At 41.3% G+C, this 24,434-nt stretch overlaps 1 protein-coding gene across 2 annotated transcripts in view; it reads left to right on the top strand.

Moving 5' to 3' along the window:
* The window catches only part of SEMA5B (semaphorin 5B), a 511,039-nt gene that overhangs the window by 135,048 nt on the left and 351,557 nt on the right, over window positions 1–24,434 (top strand). For both annotated transcript variants that reach the window (XM_084807291.1, XM_084807299.1), the window contains one exon: window positions 17,135–17,195. The gene's annotated coding sequence lies outside the window, so the exon portion shown is untranslated. The remainder of the gene's footprint in view (window positions 1–17,134; window positions 17,196–24,434) is intronic.

The raw sequence follows: 24,434 nt of genomic DNA, 5'->3' as shown, positions 1-24,434 counted from the left end.
TCCAGTTTGTGAGAGTCCTTTTTAAACACAAGGACTCTCCCAAAATACTAATTAGTGAGATTTCATGAGGATGCAAATTAGTCTGCAATGGCTGCCAAATAGAATTCTTTGTTATTGAAGGGGTTAATTCATTTTGATCCTTAAGATGAGAAAACATTATAAAAAATTAGTTCATGTTGTGTTTGATTATTGGAACAACACTGCATAAATGCCCTGATGTAATCTAATACAAGGGTGGACAATGTGTGTCCCACAACCCAACTGTGGACTCTCTGGCCTTTCTTGAACACACCCACTTGCTGTCTCTGTTGCATCACTGAATTTGCATGAAAAATGTGGTGGTGTGGTGGCAGCAAGGAAAAGTGGCCTCCTTTTCAAAACCAAACTTGGTGGCTTACCACTGAGCCTTTGGCGGAGTAGCAGTAGCAGCAAAAGGGGCTATTTTAAAGCAAATTTCAGTGACCCCTGGGAGGATCTGGGAGGGCAATGCATTTTGATCAGTTACCAAGAAGCTATATGTAAAAAATAAATAATAATTGTGGAGGGAGGAAGGGGGTTACCCTAGATCCCAGCAATAAGTAGGCTGCCACCCCCGCTTGAGTTCACCTCAGCCTGAGCCAGACGACTCTTCGAAACTGCAGGACACTCTTGAGGCTTAGGAAATAGGGGTTCAGGTCTGGCACACCCTATTTCCAAGCCTCAAGCCTGAAACTTTAAACAGTAGTAATTAACCAAGCGGAAGATTCTGGATTTAGTACTAAGCCTTATTTGGAAGAAAGCACACATAATTCTTAAGGTAGGTAGTGAGCCTATTTACAAAGAAAAAGGGGAAAAAAGAGAATAAAAGGCATACAAGAACCAGAGTATGTTTGGAAACAATGTTTCAAGGTAAAAACAACAGAGCTTATCTAAGCCTGCCTACACACACCTAAGCATGGGTCTTCAAATAGGACAGGACCAAACAGACCTACGAGGAGTCCAAAGCTAAGGCAGAAAATGAAGAGAAAGACCAAGGGCTGCTGTCACCCCCTTGGTTTTAGGCTCACACCCCTGGAGACTCCAAGGTGATCCCTGCTAGTGAATCACAGGGTGGCTAAGGCAGTCTTCCCAGCCCAAGGGGGTGGTTGAGAGTTCCCACAGGAACACAGATCAGATCACTCAGTGCAACTAACTGGGTCGTGGTCTGACCTTGAGGCTAAAGGCCTCACACGATAACACACATGCCGGTGGTGCATCATTACATGCCGCTTTAGTCTGGCAAAATGAAAACTCATCGACTGCAGGGACGCAGAAAGAAAATGGAGTTCTTGATAATAATTTTGGTACTAACAGAATTTAGAAAGCCCCTGATAAACTGACTGACAGGCATATAGAGTTACAGAGCCAAGAATTTGCAGTAAAAAAGGAAGAAGAGGCTTACTCTGCATTCATAAGCCATATTCAGCTGTAATGCTAAGCCATGATTTAGTAAGACTTAGGCTTGTTTGTTTTGCTCCCTTCCCCCTCTCTGTATGTAGGGAGGAAACTTGAAGCTTCTGTTAGTGGTTTGTAACGAATAACAGTTTTCCATTTGTTTGAAGGGTAAATCTAGTCGCCACTCTGCTTCTCATAATGGTCTTTCGGCGAACTATATGCATGCTGTCTTTTAAATAACTTGGTCTACAATCCCATGCTCCAGTGGTGAGGAACCTGTGGCCCTTCAGATGTTGTTGGACTACTACCCTGACCTTTGGCCATGCTGGCTTGGGCTGATGGGAGCTGGAGCTCAACAACATCTAGATGCTCACAGGTTCTCCCACTCCTGCTATACTCACCTGGGAGTAGATCTCATTCAACTCAATAGGATCTACGTTTTGAGAGACATGTGTAGGATTGAATTATCAGACATCCCTTTTCTGTGGTAGGAAAGCATTGCCCAATATAGTTCATTTCATCAAAATTAGGCATGTGCAAATCAGCAAAACTCAAGCTCACAAAAGTTCCAAATTGAGTCTGTATCAGACTGTGAGCTTTGGGTTTTTATTTTCGCATGACAATCCGTGTGTATTTTTCCAAATGAATGTGCATCGATTTTCCATCAATTGTGCATATTTTTTGAAATGTACACATTCTTCTCCCATGATTAAAGTGTATTTGTACACATTTTTGAAAAGTACTCATTTTGAAATGTATTCATTTTTGAAATGTATGCATGCTGTTGAACACATTTTTTGCGGGGTGGTGGTGGTCCAGGAATCACATTTCAAGCTTGGAAATGATGGACTTCGACCACAGATTGTGTCGAAGTCTATGTTCAATCTGGAAGGTATGAACTGGGTAAAATCCTGATCAGAAACAAACTGAAATGAATTTGTCATACATCCCTAACCAGAATACAGGAACTCTATAAAGTAATTCCTCATTAATCCAATCTGATGTCTGAATAAAGCTCAGAGGGAGGATAATATAAATGTGTAGATGAAGACAAACAACAACTATCTCAACACTCCAGATTATGAAAATGGCCCCTTATAGTCCCAACACAGGAGCATCTGGGACAATTTTTGTAATGTATAGACTCCTGCTCCTTGTTCTGAATTTGGCTACTATGAAATATACAATTTTTGTCCCCATCTTGGACCAATCTAGGACTAGCCTTGTGTGTATGAGAAGAGTGTTGTTAAAGGCATGCTGTACTCTTGCGGACTGATGCTGTCTGTGCACGAATGCTTGAAAGTCGGTTTGGCATTTCTAAGGACACACATGTGGGCTCCATGTTCACTTTCCTCAACTGCTTGGTCCTGTCTCTTTTGAAGCTGGGGAGCAGATGGTTTGGGCTGGGCCTTTGCCTGTACAATAAAGTCTTCCTCATTCTGGTGGGTTGCTGTGTGTTCCTTGGCTCCTGGCTCACAGTCTTAATTGTGTGTATGCATAGCATGAGATGTATTTTATGGATGTAGAAAGCCAAATCTGCAGGACCCATCTGACTTGGGAGCAAATTAAAAATGATAAGAATTTCAGTGGCAAAACCGGGAACAAACCACAAAAGTTTTAGCTGCCTGTCTTCTCAAAAGAGATTAGCCGGGAAGGGGGGGGGAGGAGGGGGGAGTATAAATATCACTGAAAGATCACAGATCTCTTCTAAAGCTGTGACTATGGATCTGTAATCCTGTTGTAGAGATATCAATAAGAAAATGAAAGAAAGAGATTTGACCTGAAAGAACACAAAAGAGCAGTTCTCACTTTCAGTTCTATTGATGTCAAAGCAAAGTAACTCTGTCTTTCACATATTTACTCCAGGGATCAGAATTTTCATCCTAAACTTCTAAATTACTCCAGCAGCTGTTTGGAAATTGTTTTCCATTCTAGCTGTCACTCATTCCTCTACTCATCTTGATTACATATTCAGGCACCTGAGAATACTGCATAATCTTCCTGATGGTACCCAAGAAAAAAACAAGAAAACCAATGTGAGCTTGTGTGCATTTGGTAGTCTGCTGGGTAACTCAGATGGGCACTTTGTCAAAACCACAAATCGATACCTTCCATTTTGCACATCAGTTGGACCCTGGCTGAAGACACTAATATGGCTAAAGATACTCATAATGCAGAAATTACTTTATTTTCAGGCTACTTCCAAGTGAAAACCTCTTTGGGGAATACATACAGTGTGTTCATCTCCCAGGGCACATCCACATCCCTCATTAGCATTAAAAATGTTAGTCTTCCATGAGCCAAAAGGAAAATGCTTCTCAGCCACAGAAAACGCACTTCGCCCCACAATGGAGTTCTCTGTATGATTCAGTCCTTTTTACAAAAGAGTGGATTCCAAATAACTGAGCTCAAGGGAAGTGAAATTTGCTAGGACAAAGGCTGCTATTTGTGGATTGTTTAGCTTATGTTTATAGAAGTCCCTCTCATAGTAACTGACCCACTGCTGATATTTTGTTGCAATAGTAGAGAAACCTCAGGTGCTCCCAATGGTTGAACATATTCTTTGGATCAAGAGTCTGATTTCATTTTCCTCTTTGGGTCTTGGAACCAATACTTAAGAGTCTGTACCTCAACCCTGCACTGCTGCTTGTTTGCTCTTCCACGGGATTTCTAGTCTTGTCCTCTTTCCCAATCATTTTCATTTTCTTCTGCTGCTTAGTTTTTGTCAGAAATATTCCACAGTTGGCAGAAGTCAAAATATTGCAATCAGAATAAAGCATGCCCGTCCAGCAAGGCTTGTGGCAAAATGCATATGTTATTAATTGAGGGTGCGAAAGGAAGCCTGTTTAACAGATGACGAAGTTTCCACCTTCCCAACATTCTGCAACCTAATTGAATCAACTTTATCTTGTAACTTGGACCAACTTGGATCATTGCAGGAAAGGAAATGAAAAAGCTCGGGCTCCAGGGGTGAGAATTTCTCATAACTCTTGATTTAGTGCAGCAGCACATTTAAGCTGTATCACAGATTAATCTAACCAATTTAATCTGAAGCCAGGCAAACATCCCTGCAGAGTTCTATCTTGGAATCCTGAAAGGTAAACCTATCAAGAGCACAAATTGTAGTCCCACTGTGGCAAATCCTCAGTCTTGTCTAAATAGTCCCACTGAAATTGTCAGAGAATTCTTCACACTTTGAACTTCCTTGGCCTCTAAAAAAAATTCTTTGTCTTCCCCCCACAATTCTGTGTGTGGAAGATTCGTCTTCCCTTTTCTGCCTCCTTTGAAGAACAAACTTTAGCAGTGCTCAACATAAAGCAATGTGACATTCTCTATGTTTATCCAGATATGATCATGTCTTTGTTGAGAGGGATTCTTTTCTGTCAATGCATTTTTTTATTACCTCTAACTTATGAGTTGACCTCTTGGGGAAAATATAGTTGATAACACAGTTATCAAAAATATCCAACAGTGGAGCCGCACTTTCTTCCCCCACCCTACTCCGAGAGTGAAATTGGTCTCCACACGCAGTGCTTAGGCCACACATTATGTGTGTGTGGTCAGAAGGAATGCATGCCTGTAACTCCACTGGCCTCCTCCATGGCCCGGTGAGCCTATGATTTTGATTCTCAATCTTAGTGCCTCATCTGTATGAAAATAATAGAAGCAACTCAAAAATTTGTTGTGAGGACAGATCCGATAAAGATTGTAAAATAATCTACAAATAAAAAATGTGATGTAAATGCTACGAAGTAGGGTATTAACCAAATTGTTCTGGGTGGCCATAACCCCCTCATTATGGAAAGCAGGCAGGGGATGACTAGGAAGAGGTTCCACAGCTGTGCATTTTCTCTTGAATATCTGGAACTGAGCACTGCTTAGGGCCTGCTGTCAATCATTCCTCCACTAAATTTCTGTTACAGTCTGATTATCAAAGCTCATTGGTAATGCTTTGCATATGGAAGTTCTAAGATTCCATCTCTGGCATCTCCAGATAGAAAAAGGACCATGTACAAGGTGATGTGAAAGACCTCTGCTCTGAATCCCTGGAAAGTCAGCTACCCTGGGGCCTTCTGTATGCAAAGCATGTACTCTGCTGTTAGCTACTGTCTGACCTGAGCTAGGGCAGCTTCTTAGGAAAGGGGAAGCCCCAAAGCCCACTGGTGGAGAACATACTCTGCATGTAGTAGGTCCCTGGATCAATACCTAGCTTCTCCAGGTACAGCTGGGAAACACTTCTGTCTGAGACCTAGGAGAGCTACTTCCAGTCCGTGTACAATACTGATGGACCAATGGTTTGGGTCAGTATAAGGCAGCGTCCTATGTTCTTAAGTTATCTAGCATGTCTAAAGGATGTTTCAAACATTACACAGCAGCAGCCCTGAGTACACTCAACAGAGGGTTGCAGCCAATCCCCGTTTCTTAATGAGTATACCGGTATGGTACACATGGTTGAAAACACATTTCTGTGGCGTTGTTTTAAATCCATACTTTGTTATTAGATGTACACCAAATTACATAATGTGTGAATGTGTTCTTTTGAATCTTAAAGTACCACAGCCTTCATGTAAGCACAGCAAAACCCGTTTGCCATGCAGGCTATTTTGCATTGACCCCTATTCTCACTTTCAGAACTACCTTGAAGTATTAAAGAAACACGCAGACATTCCCCAGTAATGAATTTCCATATGGATATATCTTGTAAAGAGATTATCTCCGTTCATTCTTTTTATAAAGTTCTCAGAAGGGAAAGCGCTGTCCCAATACACAGAAGCAATTTTTCTTTTCAATGGATCCTGTGACTCAAATATGAAAACCTCTTCTCTCTGAGGAACACTTTCCAAATGTTTACTTACTTCTTGATTCCTGATAGACAGCTTGGTTTTAAAAAAAATCAGGTGAACTGCTGCTGCTTCTCAAAGTTATACTGCTTCATATTGTTTGAAAGGTTGGCTGTGCTGATGAAAGTAGAAGCCTGCCCTTTTCTCAGTAGGGTGCTACTGTCACTTCTTGGGCGTTTAGATCTTTATCAACTGCCCATAAACCAAGCTGTATAGAGAAAAGTCTAAAGAACCTATAAATTCAAAGAATCCCGAGGTAACTGACACATTAGATTGGGTTAGTTATAGTGACAGACCACAGCTTTGCTCATATCAGCTGTTGGAAGTAAACATGTTAAACAATCACTTCACACTTTCAGTGGCAATCATGTTTTCCAGGGTCACTCCAATGCTCCCTGCAACAAAGCTACAAAGTATGAAGAACAGGCATGTGTTCTTAAACACACATTTAAGAGCTGCAGCAAATCGGGGCCTTCCAGCATATGTGCCTGTATATTCAAGAATGCACATCTGTCCCTTCACACTTTACATGATTGTTGAGGAAAACTCCTGTGTAGCCACAGCAACCATGATTGTGCAAATGGTGTGAAGCTTTCCTAAGCTCGGGAGGGCCATAGCTCAGTGGCAGAGCACATGCTTTGCATGCAGAAGGTCCCAGCTTTGATCCCCAGCTGGAAAAACTCCTGCCTTAAACCGTGGACAGCTGCTGCCAGTCATTGTTGACAATACTGGGCTAGATGAACCTGTGGCCTGATTTGCTATAAGGCAGCTTCTTATATTCCTAAACGGTGTTGCCAGGCATAGCCTTAAGATCAATACCTAAGCATATAGAATGAAGCACTGTCTTGTAAGTGAAAAGGCGGAGATATTTTTTAAAAAAGCAAAAATGTCACCTGTGAAATGATTCAAGGATAAAGAACTTGAGGCTAGAGATAGAACTGCCCTGGCATCTGGCATGTTATTAATGCAATTGTTGATCATTCTGTATTCTAAAATATACTCTTGTAATTAATTATGCTGTTTTAACAAATCCACCAGGTAGCTGCCTCGTTGCTAATCTTTTAAAGGAGGAGTAGGGCAACCAAATGATCAGAACTGTAGAGTTTGTCCATAGATGATGAAGATAACATTTGTTTATTTATATTTTTAATCTCATCAGTAACAGTCTTTCTCTGGGCAGATTACAAAAGCCAAAAGAATAAAATGCAAAACAAAACAACAAACAGCACAGGAATAATAACAGCCATAAAATCTTTAAAAACTGAACCCTAAAATGCCTGGGAGAAAGGAAAGGTCTTTGCCTGGTGCCAAAAAGATAACAATGTAGGTGCCAGGTGTTGCTCCTTGGGCAAGGCATTCTATAAGTGGGTTGACACAACTGAGAAGGTCTTCTCCCTTGTAGCCCCTAATTTAATTTTCTTTGGCAGGGGCACCCAAAGGAAGGCCCCCAAAGAAGATCTAAAGGTCTGAGCAGGTACATATTGGAGGAGGCAATCTTTTAGTTCCTCTGGTCCCAAATTGTTTAGGGCATTAAAGGCAACCCCAGCACTTTGAGATGAGCATGAAAGTGGACTGGAAGCCTGTACAGCTGATAAAGCACTGTGTCACATGATCATATTGACCAGTCCCATTAAGTAGCCTTGTTGTTGTTCAGTCGTTCAGTCGTGTCCGACTCTTCGTGACTCCAAGGACCATAGCGCGCCAGGCCTTCCTGTCCTGCGCTCTTTCCCGGAGCGTGCTCAAGTTCATATTCATTGCATCGGTGATGCTATCTAGCCATCTCATCCTCTGCCGTCCCCTTCTCCTTTTGCCTTCAGTCTTTCCCAGCATCAGGGTCTTTTCCAGAGAGTTTTCTCTTCGCATTAGGTGGCCAAAATATTTGAGCTTCAGCTTCAGTATCTGTCTTTCCAATGAGCACTCAGGGTTGATTTCCTTTAGGATGGACTGACTGGACCTCCTTGCAGTCCAGGGGACTCGTAAGAGTCTTCTCCAGCACCAAGGTTCGAAAGCATCAATTCTTCGGCGCTCAGCCTTCCTTATAGTCCAGCTCTCACAGCCATACATTACTACTGGGAAAACCATAGCTTTGATTATACAAACCTTTGTCGGCAAGGTGATGTCTCTGCTTCTTACTATGCTGTCTAGGTTTGCCATGGCTTTCCTCCCAAGGAGCAAGCGTCTTTTAATTTCATGGCTACAGTCACCGTCTGCGGTGATCTTGGAGCCCAAGAAAGTAAAATCTGTCACTGCTTCCATTTCTTCCCCTTCTATATGCCAGGAAGTGATAGGGCCAGATGCCATGATCTTCGTTTTTTTAATGTTGAGTTTCAAACCAGCTTTTGCACTCTCCTCTTTCACCCTCAACAAGAGGCTCTTTAGATCCTCTTTGCTTTCTGCCGTTAGGGTGGTATCATCTGCATATTGGAGGTTGTTGATAATTCTCCCAGCAATCTTAATTCCAACCTCTGATTCATCCAACCCGGCATTTCTCATGATGTACCCTGCATATAAGTTAAATAAGCAGGGTGACAATATCTGCATCTGTTAGGTCCCTGCCTTCATCTGCATCTGTTAGGTCCCTGCCTTCTTTGTCCTTTATCATGCCCGTCTTTGCACAAAACGTTCCCTTGAGATCTCCGATTTTCTTGAAGAGATCTCTAGTCTTTCCCATTCTGTTGTTTTCCTCGATTTCTTTGCATTGTTCATTTAAGAAGGCCTTCTTGTCTCTCCTTGCTATTCTCTGGAACTCTGCATTCAGTTGGATATATCTTCCCCTTTCTCCTTTGCTTTTCGCTTCCCTTCTTTCGTCAGCTACTTGTAAAGCCTCATCAGACAGCCACTTGGTTTTCTTGCATTTCTTTTTCTTTGGGATGGATTTCGTTGCTGCCTCCTGAACAATGTTACGGACCTCCGTCCATGGTTCCTCAGGCACTCTGTCTATCAGGTCAAATCCCTGAAATCTATTTCTCACCTCCACTGTATATTCATAAGGGATATGATTTAGGTCATAGCTGAATGGTTTAGTGGTTTTCCCTATGTTCTTCAATTTAAGCTGAAATTTTGCAACAAGAAGCTCATGATCTGAGCCACAGTCAGCTCCAGGTCTTGTTTTTACTGACTGTATAGAGCTTCTCCATCTTTAGCTGCAAAGGACATAATCAATCTGATTTCAATATTGACCATCTGGTGATGCCCCTGAGGGGCTCATCTTCCGGCGTCATCTCTTTTAGCCTTGTGATACGTTCCATGAGGTTTTCTTGGCCAGAATACTGGAGTAGGTTGCCATTTCCTTCTGCAGTGGACCACATTTTGTCAGAACTCTCTGCCATGACCGGTCTGTCTTGGGTGGCCCTGCACGGCATAGCTTATGGCTTCACTGAGTTACGCAAGCCCCTTTTCACCTGGGGTTAGGTGAAAAGGAGAGGTAACACTAGGTGTCATCTGCATATTGATGACATCTCAACCCACATCCCCATATAACCTCCCACCGTGGTTTCCACCATATAGATTTGAATAGCATGGGGGATAAAATTAGGCCCTGTAAAACCCTGTGACATAATTGCCATGGAACACAGCAATAATCCCCCAGCACTACCTTCTGGAAATGGCCATCAAAGTAGGAACTGAACCATTGTAAAACAGGGTCCCCACATGCCAACTCAGACAACCAGTCCCAAAAGATATCATCAAAAGATATCAAAAGCCTCTGACAGGTCCAAGAGAATTAACAGGTTCACATTCCCCATGTCTTTCTCTCAGCAAAGGGCAACCAAGGCAGTTTCTATCCCAAAAGCAGGCATGAAGCTGGATTGAAATGGATCTAGAAAATCAGCTTCACCCAAGAATGCCTGGAGTTGATCAGCATCTACACCCTCGAGCACCTTACCCAAGAAGCTGGATGTTAGCAACCGGGCTATATTTGTCCTCCACTTCTGGGTCCAGTTTAGGTTTCTTCAGGTGTGGCTGGATTACTGCTCCTTTCAAAGAGGCTAGTATCAATCATGTCTTTCAAGGAGGAATTTATAATATCCTGGACTCAGCCAGCAATTCTCTACTTATTAGATGTAACCAGCCAAAATGGGCAAATGTTGAGCATACAAGTGGTTGGTCAAACAAAAGGCTGTCCTTTTTAGGAGAGAGAGAATTCTCATTGTAGTATTTTTAGGGAGTGAGGTATGGTGGAATTTGTTTTTCAAGAAACATGTTGTGGTGAGCAAAAAAGTGCTTCGAGCACGTTTGGGAAAGAGAAGCCTCCCTTCTCCTGAATGGGTGTGTGCTGGCCTCTCAGCTTCTGAGAAGTGGGAGAGGTGTTGCCTGTCAGCTCATGAGCCGGAGGGAGGCATCTAGCAGAGAAGCTTATAAGATCCAATCTGCAGGCTTTGTGCTTTGGTCTTGCTCCAAGAGGGAAAGCATGCTACCAGCTTGGAGAACATATGCCGGTCCTAGGAATGACTTCTAGTCTATCTTAGGGACTCAGATAGACATATCAACTGTGACAGCTTCATTGGCTGATTAGAGGTGTGAGCTTTCTTTGCATTTTTATTCTGCATCCATTTTCTAGCAATAAACTGTCATCCTTTTGCACAAATGGCTTTGTTTCATCTTAGTAATCTAAAAGAATCTATTTTGACTGGGCCTTGACAGAATCAGGACCCCAGATCGATTCACTTGTCTCCCCATTTTGGCTTGGCTCAAGGAGTGAATAGACAAACTGGTTATGTGCATGAGATAAAATAATCTTATCAGAAGCTTCACTAGTGAATGCTGTAAGGTTTGTGCTCAGTTCCAACATCTATTGTCAACTCTTTTGCTTCTTGTTTCAAATTTGACATGGCAGGGTTACACAACACCATCTTGAAGGTGCAGTGCATAAATTGGCTATATGCCCTACATCTTCCCATGTGAAATATTGTTTCTTGAAATTGACCAAAAGATGTTCTGGATTGTGCTTCAGATAAATTGAATTGTTTTGGTTGTGCAATATCTTTTCCTCACTATTATAAGGAGAGTAGCCATGTTTAATAGTATGAAATTGTCTCTTGTCAGTTGATCAGGGAATTCTGTATAGCAAAATGAAAGAATCCCAAGTGAGGTTGTTTGACAAGGCGCAGGTTCCAAACGAGAGAAGGGGGGGGGGTAAGGGGGTTATTTGACACTTATATTTTGAAATATAATGAAGTGTGATTTATTGTCCTTTGTCAGTGTCTGCTACCAATGTTCAATTTACATTAATAGCTGAGGAAATGATAGTTTTTACTGTCATACACATTGGACTATTATTAACACTATGCCTGATTTGACAGGACAGTTTTTCTATTATTGTTATTACTCACAACTCTCTCAGTCTTTATGTCAGCCATCTCAACGGATCACCTTTGGCAATGTCCAACTACTTAATTTGCACATAATCATATTCGGAAGTTTAATTCTCTCAATATCAAACACCCACAAGGAGAAACAAATTAACACTTCACCAAGGAAGCATTTAGGAAAAGAGAGAGAAAAAATGTCATTTATAACTGGGTATCTCCTTGAATCCTTATCTTTATGGATTTTATTCATTTCTGAGCTTGTTGGCAGGTTTTCTTTTTGCTCCAGAAATGTTTGTCTCTTAACAGTTCTTGTAACCAAGTTTACTGAAGAACAGGGCTCTCCCAAGCTTACCACATCTGTTCTAGCCAAGTATAACATGATTGTGATTTATGTGAAGAAAACAACCTTGGATCTCAGTCAATCACATCATCAGTTTTAACCTGACTGCCTAATAAGTAGAAGGCAAGAGTATTACTGTGGCTCCCCTCCCCCCCGCCCCTGCTTTTATATGACTTTGTCTCCAGATGGTTGGCATGTTACCCAGCATGACGACAATATCTTCCCATTTCTCATCACTTCTGTTGCAAAAGCGTCTTTCTTACTTTGTGGAAAAGCGTTACAAAGAAGGGAGTTTGGGGAGCCAAGACCTGTCTTTGGTCTTTCACTGGTATCTAAGGAACCGTCTCAGATATGCAGGCTAGAAAGCAAGGCCTTGTGTCAACTTATGTTTTATGCAAAGATGTCCACCCGATTCATGAAAAGTGCTGTAGAGTTCATAAGGAAGGTGATTTGGCTCCCAGTGTAAAATGGGACATTAATGCTTTGGTGGGAAGGGGGCGGCACGTAAGATGGACTCATTTCCGTATTTATTTATCTTTGTGATTTCTGTCCCTCTGTATAGCTCCAAAGGTGGCTACAAAGACATAAAAAGAAATTTTAAAGATCTAATAAAATATACAGCTCATCATTATAACAATAAAAGTTATAAAACCAGCAAAACAGAATCAATAATGTTTTAAGTGCCATCTGGGGAAATTCAGTAGATTTGCTAAATGCTTGCTGGAGTTGCGGGGGGCGGGGGGAGTCTTTACCAATCCCTTGAATGTTAATATAGCATGGGCTGTCAAACCGCTCTGCTGAGAGCATTTTTTGTAACAAGGGCTCTACCACTGGAAAGGCCTTGACTATTAATGTATTTCTGTGGATTTTATATCATAATGCATGATGGGCTGGTTCAAGCATGTGTAGGGAGTATATACAGTAATATTTAATTTCTGGTTAAAATGTGGAATCTAGCTTGATAAAGTAAAACAACAACACTTTTTTCCAAAGGAAGAAGGAAATGATCTAGCAACATTGAGTTCTGCAGCATAATGCCTGAATGCTAAAGTTCCAGTTAAGTCTGCAATTGTGGTTTCTATGAGAGTATGATGGCAGAACATACCAGACAAAGTGAAAGGCACTCTGAATGGAGCCATGTTGCTAAAACAGCAATTGTCTTTCTCTCTGCACGTGTTCCTGTCTGCATGATTGGTATCGAAACCACACATATGAAACCTCTCCGAGTTAAGCTGTTCGTGACAAACAGTGCACTTCTGTTTCTGAGGCTTTCTCAGTTTTCCCTGAAACCATATCATGGCTAGGATTCTCACTGTAAGTTCTTCCAGAGTCATGTGTGGGTTTTTGTTTTTGTATTTGTATTTTTACTTGGAGACTCTCCTCTTCTCTACAGGGAAGATAACTGAAAAGCAAAAAGTGACAGAGCCAGATGACGTACTTAGTTGCATTCAGTGGCACTTCGCACGTATTCAAATAGATATCAGTAAGAAACTGTGTGGTGTAAGACATGACTCCACTTTTGTAGGAGTATTCCAATCTGTTACTCTAGAAATAGGTCAAGCCAGTCATCTTAAGTATTGTGCTCCAAACCAGTTAATGCTAAACTATTGAAAATTTTGGTGAATGCACTCTTTCTCATGGTCTGTTTGCATTTTGGGGTATGTGTCTGATATGTCTTGTGCAGATTTTAGCCAGAAACAGTCACATTTAAGTAAAATAATTTTCTTTGTTGGCACAGTACTAGGAGCAGTAGGAGTAGGATGTATGGCACATAGGCTGTCTTGGTGGCTGCCCAAAGGCTCTTGAACTCCCTTCCCAGGAGATGAGAGTGGCACCCTCCTTGATAGGCTTTTGCAAGCATGTAAAAACTTTTTTATTCCAGCAGGCCTTTGGGGATAGCTAGTCTGGACCTGTGAGAATATGACAGATGGATACTATATTTCTTGTTGTCTTTTAACGTTTTAATGTTAACAATTTTAATACTGTTGACAATGTAATTATATTTTTAACTTTTGTATACTTCTATTTATAGGTTTTAACTGTACAAGTTTTAATGTTGTAAAGCTGCCTTGAGTCCCAGTAATGGGAAAAGGCGGGATATTAATAATAATAATAATAATAATAATAATAATAATAATAATAGATGATGATGATGATGATGATATGACCGTCTGGGAATTTCCATAGTATAAACCTTTAATAATAATGCATCAGAAGATTTCAGAGCGGTGAACAACAAAGGTAAAAGAATAAAACACAAGGTTAAAACATCTAAAACATTTTTTAAAGAGACAAATTCCAATAAAGTCAAATTTAATAAACCGCAGCTGGTCATGCAAGGAAGGCCTCTCAAATTAGCCATGTGTTCAGGAGGCGTCGGAAGGAGCGCCTGCCTGACCTCCAACGGCAGGGAGTTCCACAGGAAGGGGGTTGCCACACTGAAGGCTCTTTTCCTGGTAGACTCCAACTGGGCCATGGGTCCATGTGGAACCACCAGGAACATGCCCTCTGATGATTTCGGTGACCCTTTTGGCCCTTCCCTTTTTGTCTTTGGCCCACCCACCAATGGAATGCGGCCTCTGAGAGCGTCTCTGAAATAGAATTCGGTCCTTGGGCTGAAAAAGGTTCAGTACCCCTGCTCTACCTGCTTCTGCCCCTCCTTTGATGATGGCTTGTGGATCTTTGCTGCTTGTGGAATGTGACCCTTGTCTGTCCTAGATAGACCAGCAGCAAAGAGGCAGGTGTCCTTGCCCCTTCAGTGGTTGTGTAGAAGAGAGAATTTCAGCAGGCACAGATTTTCTTGCATGACAAAGCTGTACCTTCTAAATTTCCTCTTCTGTGCAATTATTAAGAGTAGAGGGGCCTCCCTTTCATGAAGTCATTCTTGCACATTAGGGACAAGGCTATGCCAGAATCTTTCTCTGTGCCATGCAATCTTTCTATGAAGCAGGGGACTTTTAATGTGGGGGAGCAGTTAGATATACAATCGTCCTCCCCATTCTAATGCATTGTTATTTGAGCACAATCATGCTTGAAAGATGGGAAGTTCTAGATAAATTGAGCTGCAGTCAGGCTATGTTTGCTGTTTGAATGGTCATTGGGGAATTTCAGATTTTTCTTTTCAGATTTGTTTATTCCTTAAAATTATTTGCCAAGTTCTTTGAATCACCGTTGAGAACGCGATGAAATTCTAAATGAGCTGTGTTTGGTTGAGTTGGATTGAATGCAAAGGTCACATATGTTTCTATTTCCTGAGTGGAGGAAGATAGCTCTCTGAAAATTAGATGTTGAGAATGAATGTTCATGTTAACTATTTTTTTTCTGCAGAATAACCCTTGGCATGTAACTGCACTTTGGTGTGTATCAGAAACTTTCCAATAAGTAACTTCTTTGGTGAAAGCTAGAACAGCAAGTTTAAAGTCTTTTGCATCCCAGGAAAAGTGATTACTTGAGCAGGGTTGTGGAATTCACTGTTCCATAGAGAAACACAGTGACCCAAAGTCAGCAAGCATTCTTAGAGGCAGGAATTGTTATCTCACAATAGCAACCTCTGACTCTTGTTTGTGTAAATAATATGCTCTTTGACTAGAGATGGAAGAATGTAGAAGCAGTGGTGGAAGAAGTTCTGTGGAGTTTTTCCTAGTCTGTGAAATTGCCTTAGATTAGACATAGATGTAGCACTGAAAATGAACGTCTGGAAATATTTAACTGGGGAAAGGGATACTTTCCAGAAAACCACAGATGTTTGTCTCTTATTAGCCCTATGCAGGGGATTGCCTGCAGATGTGTGGGCTAAAAGGTGTATTGGGGCGGGATGCACACAAGCCTTGAGCTCATCTAAAGACCTTCACTCATTAAGTGCTAAGCTCTGAAGAGGGAAGGGGTTGTGTAAGCATGTTCAGCTGAATGCAACTACAAACCTCCCCATGGTTGGGAAGCATGATGGCCGCGCTTACATACCATGGTTGGGAACCATGACATACTTACAGACCTCCCAATAGTGAGAGGTCTGTAGGAACGTTCATTCAAATGCACCTACAATCTCTCTTCAGACCTCAGCGCTAAATGCATGAACGTCATCAGAGGAACCAGGCACGTAGGGGGCGTTGGGGATGTCAGGAAGCCAAATGTCTGCATGGGACTATTGTAGATCTATAATTTATGCATTCCAGCATCTCCTTTTTACCAGGAACAGCACCTATTTTATAATTCCTGTCCTTGTAAAATATGTTCAGTATTTCAATAAATGCCTCTATTTTGCCTTTGAGAAAATGTTAGTGAGACCTTTTTAAAAATGTGCCACTGTGTGCACTTGTGCATTCGAGTTGCTAGTCTTCAAGCCTCAGCTCCCTCTCCTCTGAGGATAAACCTCTAAGTGGGAGGCAGGTTCATCTTGGCTGTAGACTCTTGCAGGCATATGTAAATGTACATGTGTGGCATAATTGTATTTATGTATTATTTATTTATTACTGCATTTATATCCGAACTTTTTTTCCGCTTGCAAGGAACCCAAAGTGGCTTATGTGGTCCTCCTCCTCCTCTCCATTTTATCCTCACAAAAACTCCTGTAGTGTAGGTTAGGCTGAGAGTCAGTGACTAGCTTTGCACAATCAGTGGGGGGAACCACACACTGGAGCCTGTTTCCCTTGCCCCCGCACATGTTGCTTGCCCACCCGCCTGCCATTTGCTTAATTACCCGCACCGCACAATCCATGGCTTGTAGTAGGGGTTGTGAAGTGGATTAGAAGCCACCCCCACTACACACCACACTGGGCTTGGAGAACACGTCAACCTGTAGTGCGGGTAGTTAAGCAAATGGTGGGCCCATGAGTGGCATGCGCAGGGGCAAGTGGAACAAGTTACAGTGCATGGTTTCCCCGTCTGATCGTGCGAGCCAGGTCACTGGCCCAAAGTCACCCAGTGAGCTTCATGGCCAGTGAGCTTCAGAGTCACCCAGTGAGCTCCTAGAGTCACCCAGTAACACCATGATGGGGACTGGATCTACCGAGTCCCAGTCAGCATTGTAACCATTGCACCATGGCCTTGATATAAGAATAGCGACAATGTTACCAGTATATAAGACAGTCTTTATTTCCATTGGTCAAATATTGGAGGATATGGATTAAATATTTTTTAAATGTTTGTTTGCCCCATTCTCTTAATATTTAGTGATAATGGTTAATTATTATTTTCATCATACTCTTCATGGTACTCTTCTATGCTTGCAGGTTGCAGCGGGATTACGACAGAGCATGGACCTAAAAATGAGACACTAGTGATGCAAAGGGAGTGAGTATTTTAAGACTGACTTCTCAGTGTTTTACTTTTAAAGCTGTGATCTTGTCTTTGGTTTCTCTTGTAAAATAGTGATCCATAAAGCAAATGAACCACTATTTTGCAATAGAAATTGCAGGTCCCCCCCCCCCCAGTCCAGATCGGGCCCATAGTGGGGGGGAAAGGGTTAAAGCCCCCTAACACGCCCCCCATGCAGGGGTCCCAATTTGTACCAGGGGCCTTGTGCTTACTCTAGAGTAAAAATTGAATGTCTGTTTTGGCTCTCAGATTGTTTAATGTTGAATTTTGATATTACATGCCCAATTAGGGCAGTAAAGGAATGCCTAAGGTCAAGAATATCTCAATAGCTGCCTGCAGTTATGGGCCATCCTTAGAGTCCCTCATCACATTCAAAGCTTGAATATATTTATGAAATATTATAAGACATTGGTATTTGGATTGGGTTTTTAACCGTTTCATTAGATTCTAATTTAATTCTATGTGTTTAATTTGTTTTTATGTACCCTAAACTTTTAGAATGGAGGTGTGACTTATCCAATGAATAAATAACTACCTCCCTGATTTGTATGCATGAATTAAGTAGTTGATGATATATTTTGGTCTACTTATCCCCCAGTGCATTTTAATATGCCACTTAATGTACTCATTGGATCTCTATTTAGTTCAGTCAGGAACTCAGTACAGTCAATAACTTTTAATGAAAAACCCATCGATTCCACCTTTTATTTCAGTCTCAGTTCATGGCTTTCATCAGACACTATCAGATAACTTAATCACTGGCCATTGAAAATTGTGCTTTAATCAATGGATGAGACCATTTTGCTGAAGAGAGAGTTTATTTGGGAAAAGTCACAAGGAACTTGTGTTTCCCACCTCCTAGCTGAATAATAATTCAGCTCTTCCACATTTTCAGCCTCCCTTGGGCTGAAGGAGTCTTCCCACCCCTGTTTTAGGAGGAGCGTAACCCCTCCAAAACAGGTTGGACACCACTCAGGAAGACCACTCATTAGCAGTGCCTCCATCTTGTCTTCTGGACTGATTCTTAGTTTATTGGCCCTCATTCAGTCTGCTACTGCATCCAAGCCTTGATTCAGAACACCCACTGCCTCACCTGGATTGGATGAAAAAGAGAGAGCTTGATCTGACATTTTCAAAAGTTATAATGATGGTATTCCCACAGCCTTGTTTCTGTTCTAAATATAAAGATCCAAAGATGTTCTTATATTGATAAACATACAGTAGAAATCCTAGTTTCCAAGCCTCAGTAAACCACATTTACTGTATTTTCTCCATGTATTTCCAGGCCCAAGCAAACCCGTTCTTGTTTAGAACAAAGGTGATCTGAGTGCTTTGAATGTTCCATGGGCCACGGAGAGATGTAGGAAGCTATGCTGCAGATAAGAATAGCAAAAGAGGATAAGAATGTAGTATATGCGTAGCATTTGATGCAGAATCATTCTCTGACCCCTCTTTTAAAAGTGCTCCCAAGGAAGAGCGTAATCAAGGCAATTCTACAATTTCTTACAGTAATAGTCATTGCTAGATCTGTATCATAGTTGTCTTTAAATATGCACAAATATGTGCATATGTGCATTTAAATATGTGCATATTTAAACAAAATATACACTGCTAAATGAATATTGATTAAATATATTCCACTGCTCATTACCTGATGGGTATTTTAAAAATTATTCCCTTAAAACTTCTTAAAAAGCACTAAAACTCTTTGTGCTGTGGAATCAAAACCTCCTATAAGGATTTGGCTTTTTTTTAAAAAAAAAAACTTGCAGAAGCCCGTTTTTGACCTCCTGTACCAGTTGTTAATAAATGAATGGACTTGCTTCTAGACAGAAAAGAAGGGAAATGGATTATAATAACCTATGTTATTTCTGCCTAGGAAAATGTTTTCCCTGCTAGGGAAGTTTGTACCATGAACTACTGGATAAATTGCTCACTTGGCCTACTTTTAGGGGCCACGATGGCATTGGCGTGATCGAAAGTGACAAAACGTCAAACAATTATTTTGAGTAACTTCAGCTTGATATGTGGAACTGCCACATTTGAGGCCCTAATTGTGTCCGAAATAGTGAGATATATAGCATTTCCACATGGGGCTTTTATTGCATGCTCGTGATTGGTCACTGGTGAAAGTTTGTGGATACTTTACATGACGTCGTCAACCTCTGCATCTCCCATGCTTTCTGACCTTTATACCAGTTTTAAAAAGATTGGTATAATGCAGTAATAAATGTTAATCTGCTTTAATGGCCATATGAAATTGCATAGTTCTGCTATATCTCCACTGTATCTCTGTGCCATCTAGTGGCTGTATATAATGAATCATGAAGAACTTGCACATAAAGGAAGTCTTGGAAAAAATGCCCATGTCATCCCATGTAAGAAGCCGAACTTAATCCTGCAAAAAAAAATCCAGAAGTAGAAGTCCCAATAAACTGCGGGATAAAAAGCCTGGTGTGGAGAAGCCCATAAACTTTGGGGAAAAACAAGCATATATCTCCAACCTTCTTCAAATTGAGTGTGTGTGAATTGGGCCATTAGTTCACTGACATCTGGGGAACTGTAAGTGACAGACTGGGAGGGCAGGAGGGTGGGTGGAGGGAGTAGAGAGACATACTGGGTGGGTGGGGTGGAGGAGGGACACAGACATGGAGGGGAGGGGAGAGAAGGGGAGCGTTGGCAATGGCAGCCAGTGGCAGTGGCAGATGTGCTTTCCCACCTCTGGCGGCAGGAGAGTTTACACTGGCACTGGTACTTTTAAACAAGAATTGGGACATAATCATGTATTAGTAGGTATGCATGTACTTTGACTTTGTTTTACTACATTTCCATGATTTGAGGCAATTAACATAAGGTGGACAAAGGCTTGTGGGATCTACTTCACTTTCTGCTAGAACCCTGAGACCCACCAGCCAGATTCAGGTACAAATTAGTGGCTCGGGAAGATGGACTGAGGAACACATGCTCAGCCCAGGAATTCGTTTCCAGTACCAGAACTGGAGCTCTCTCCTATACATCCTTTCACACAGAAATCTACTTCTGTTTTCCTCAGTGTTTTCTTTCAGCAGCCTAATTTCAGAGGAGAAAATGCTTTTTGTTGTCACTATTGTTAAGCCACTGGGTGTCAGAAACCCTTCCCGATCTACTGAAAATTGTTTGATGACCTACCGGTAGATCTCAATCTACTTTGTGTCTCCCCCAGATGTATAACACCATTCGATCTATACCATCAGCACTTAGTGTAGCTGAGAATTGACTTTGGTATAATATTAATGCACTAAATGTGCAGGTTTTTAAAAGGGAGTAAATTATGAAGTCTGATAAACACCATAATGAGAAGTTACAAAGAGATCACAAAACTTGCTACTTGCAAAAAGATGCATTTGCAATGTACAAATGCATAATTTCCAGGGAGATAACGTGAATATGATTTCGATACAGTAGTACTGGAACAAACAAGCAGCGACTAGAATTTCTTTGCAGTCAGAATTGCACAAGATAAAGTAAATGAATCTGCAGTGCAGATGTGGCTGAAGTCCTTTGCTGGCTGTTGTAGACAGAAGTCAATAATGGGATCTTTAACGAAACCTGGAAATAGTTGCTGGCAAGTATTTTCCTCCTCTTATAAATATGCAGCTACTTATTATAAAACATACATAGGCTGAGCCAAAATTGGTGTATCCCTTTTCACAAAACAGTTCACCCCTTTTGAAACAGGGTGCTCTCAGCCATTTCAGCAGTTGCTCAAATGCAAATGTATGGAAATGTTTGCTGCTCCTTCATAGTGGCAACTGGTGATCTTTTGATTTATTAATTTTAAATGTCTTTGGCCTTAATGATATTGTGGTCTGCATTGCATGGTATTCGATCATTTAGAGTTAAGGTGAAGTCACACATAAATATTTAATATTTCAATGACTGCTACAGCAAGTGATCATGGCATCTGGCCCCATCACTTCCTGGCATATAGAAGGAGAAGAAATGGAAGTAGTGACAGATTTTATTTTCTTGGGCTCCAAGATCACCACAGACAGTGACTGTAGCCATGAAATTAAAAGACGCTTGCTCCTTGGGAGGAAAGCTATGGCAAACCTAGACAGCATAGTAAGAAGCAGAGACATCACCTTCCTGACAAAGGTCCGTCTAATCAAAGCTATGGTTTTCCCAGTAGTAATGTATGGCTGTGAGAGCTGGACTATAAGGAAGGCTGAGCGCCAAAGAATTGATGCTTTCAAACTGTGGTGCTGGAGAAGACTCTTATGAGTCCCCTGGACTGCAAGGAGGTCAAATCAGTCAATCCTACAGGAAATCAACCCTGAGTGCTCATTGGAAGGACAGATACTGAAGCTGAAGTTCAAATATTTTGGCTACCTAATGCGAAGAGAAAACTCTCTGGAAAAGACCCTGATGCTGGGAAAGATTGAAGGCAAAAGGAGAAGGGGACGGCAGAGGATGAGATGGCTAGATAGCATCACCGATGCAATGAATATGAACTTGAGCACACTCTGGGAGAGAGCAGAGGACAGGAAGGCTTGGCGTGCTGTGGTCCATGGGGTCGCGAAGAGTCGGACACGACTTAACGACTGAACAACAACAGTCTTGTATATGCTCAATAACCATTGCAGATCAAGCGCACAGCCAAAACTTTCATATCCTGTGATATCACCCCAGAAACGTTAATACAGCAGAAGTTTCGATACTAGCTGAGCAATGTATATACAGGTGTGAATCAGCTGTTAGTAGCCATGTTGCTAAAATCCATGGTGACTAGACTAATAAGTTATTATTCTAGCCTCTTTTATGTCCCTTCCCCCACAGGATACAGATTGTTTTTCTCTGATTTCAAAATGCAACAGACTATAGAAGGCCTGTGTACCATTAAACCACTCAAGATTTTGTTTTCCCTGATCTGTGTGTAGTAGTATCATTAACACAGGCAAATTACCACACTTTGTTATACTTTCTCCATGGTACATTAGAAGCCTTTTCCCATTGGTAAAATTGGCCTATTCTTCTGTAAAATGAGGGGCCCATTGGCAGTTTTAGGCAAGTTAGATGGAGAGACTCTTTAATGAAAGGGAGAGTGACTTAATATGGGAACAGACGTGACAAGTGCAAAGGAAGATATCAGAGGACTGATGAGTAAACTCTCTAGTAACTTCAGAAAAATTGAATGACGGTGTGTATGATCCATACATGTATGTGCATGTGTTTTGTGAATGCTTATTTATGCCTGTATATGTTTATTTTGCTGATGGGAACCACCTCTATTGGAAACAATTAATGAATTCACAAGAGAACGGTTTATAAAAAATGAAACCTTATTTATTTTCCATATTTGTTTTTTTCCCCTTTGTGGTAAGTCATTTATGTTTAAAGTAACTTAATATAGTTTAGCCCTGTAAGTAGCTACCGTAGGTTTGGGCTCAGGGGTTGGGGCTGAGCCAGGGCTAGACAAAGTCTTGCTTTTTTGCAAATAAGTTTTTCATTTTAATAAGGTGAAGCCAATTAACTGGGAAGTTGCTGCCAGTAGAATTTTACAGGTACATAAACAATATATTGCTTTTTGCTTGTGCCATATCATCATTCCTCTTAAATTCTCCCATTTTTCTTTCCGCCATCACATTGGTACTATTCAAGAAATTGATTAATCCCCACAGAGTCTTCTTCTTGGGATACTGGTCTCTATCCTGGAGCTAAAAGAAATGTCCTCCCCCCCCCCCCCAGTGATTTCGCAGAGAAATTGGCAAGAGAAGGCTTTCTGAGTTAATCAGCAATGTCACACACAGGTGTGAGCAAGCAATCACTGCAAAAAGATCTAAGCAGGAGAGAGATTGAGTAGTTTAGAGACAACCGAATGCTTCTAAAAAAATAACTGGAAAAGAGATGCTCCCTGATCCAGATATGGGCCACACATATGTGAAAGCAGGGTTCGTTTGTATATTTTATTTAATTTATTTTAGAATTTCTATACCACTTTTCTTTTTAAAAAATGATAAAATATACATTCATGATAAAATACAATATATCCAAATGATTTTCGGAGAACTTCTTGCTATATGTGTGATTCCTTAAGCCGATCCAACAGCAGGGGCTGTGTGTGTATAACCCTTTTAGAAAAGCAACCTGTCACTTGCTAGCTTGTATGTTCCACTGCAGCTTCCTTACTAAACAGCTGTTTGGTGGGATTGCAGCTTTAAAGGGCTATATACTGGGCTGCACTGAACGTTCTGCTGATCCAATTTTTTGGACTTAATTCGTGTTTCGGCGGAGTATCAGATTTATTTTTAAACAAACCCTTAACTCGGTGTTTAATCATTTTTAATCCTGTTGAATGTAGTTTTTCCGCATCTGCTGCTGCTTCAGTACCTGTTTTTCCTTCTTATTACTTTGTTTCCTACCTGGATGAGTCATGTGTGATCCCAATCAATCAGGAGCATGTAGTGAATGGGATGACATCATGTTGCTATTGTGCCTGTTGTGTTTCCATATGTGCTGAATTCAGGGAGGGTAAATGAAGCCAATTGAAACTGAAGGCAAGGTGTCCTATGTAGACAAAACTTTTTCAAAGCAGTCACCAAAAAACACTGAAAGCGGGGGCGGGGTGTGTGCTTTCAACACTGCTGATATATTCACAAACAACAGTGAGACTTCTGGCTTGGGACCATGCTACTCAAAGCCCTGGCTGACTGACATGCACTTCATTGAACTGAAGCCATGTAGTATAAAAGGGAAAAAGAGAAATTGTATTTCTATTTTTTCCAATAGTGTTCCCCCCCCCCTGCAGATTTTTCCATAAATGCCCAGCGCTCATTTCCAGGAAAACTGGAATATTTTATTTAATAGTTGGTGTTCATTTCATTTGGCACTACAATTCCCATTGTGTTACAGATTCTTAATATTGCAGTATCCCATGGTCTTGAGAGAATACTTTCCAAGAAAGCTCTTTGTTTAAATGTGCACAGAGGAATTTGTGTCCTTCCTTTTCTTGCCATTGAATGTACTCTCTGCACTGGGGAGGTCCAGCCATTTCTGCCACCTGTAGGGTCTGGCAGTGACTTCCATAAATAATTTAAATTGCTGCTATGCATCCAATATGATGCCATCGTGAAAACTTTGTGGTACCTGGTACTGATGCATGACTTAATTACAACACTGGCATGTGGTGAAGAATGTCACATGGACAAAGAGAGCAAATCAGAGAATAGGTGGATG

Source organism: Heloderma suspectum, chromosome 1, assembly GCF_057233095.1.
Source record: "Heloderma suspectum isolate Gila_16-S chromosome 1, 16-S_ref, whole genome shotgun sequence".
NCBI lineage: Eukaryota > Metazoa > Chordata > Lepidosauria > Squamata > Helodermatidae > Heloderma > Heloderma suspectum.
The sequence above is the reverse complement of the archived record's forward strand: the minus strand, read 5'-3'. Positions and strand labels throughout refer to the sequence as shown.